This window comes from Diachasma alloeum, unplaced genomic scaffold (assembly GCF_001412515.2).
Source record: "Diachasma alloeum isolate Michigan unplaced genomic scaffold, Dall2.0 Dall_scaffold_00580, whole genome shotgun sequence".
Classification (NCBI taxonomy): Eukaryota; Metazoa; Arthropoda; class Insecta; order Hymenoptera; family Braconidae; genus Diachasma; species Diachasma alloeum.
In genome coordinates, this window is record NW_021680712.1 from 101,539 (window position 1) to 101,860 (window position 322).

Genomic DNA, 322 nt, shown 5'->3' on the forward strand with positions numbered 1-322 from the left:
GGGGGATGTCAAGTCGAAAAACAACAAACAAACCCATTTCGCCCCAGTTTTTCCTAAAGAGCGCGAGGGGCGGGGGGGGACGTCAATTTGGGAAATGACTCAGAATTCCTTTCTCCCCCATTCGTTGAATTTTTGAATTCATTATTGCGGGTTTTTTTTGGGGGGGGCGGGTGTAGCGAGCCGCCGAGTTGAGACGGTCTTATTGTTTGTCTCAATTCACAGGTAGGATAGATTTCGGAGACGGAATTCATCTCCGAGATATACGCGTGCCGGTATAGGAGCGAGAGAGATGGCTAAATTGTTTTCGTTCACCCGTCGATCA

General features: G+C 48.8%; 1 protein-coding gene across 5 annotated transcripts in view; it reads right to left on the bottom strand.

Moving 5' to 3' along the window:
• The window catches only part of LOC107043459 (ras-like GTP-binding protein RhoL), a 217,184-nt gene that overhangs the window by 32,601 nt on the left and 184,261 nt on the right, over nucleotides 1–322 (bottom strand). The window lies entirely within an intron of this gene.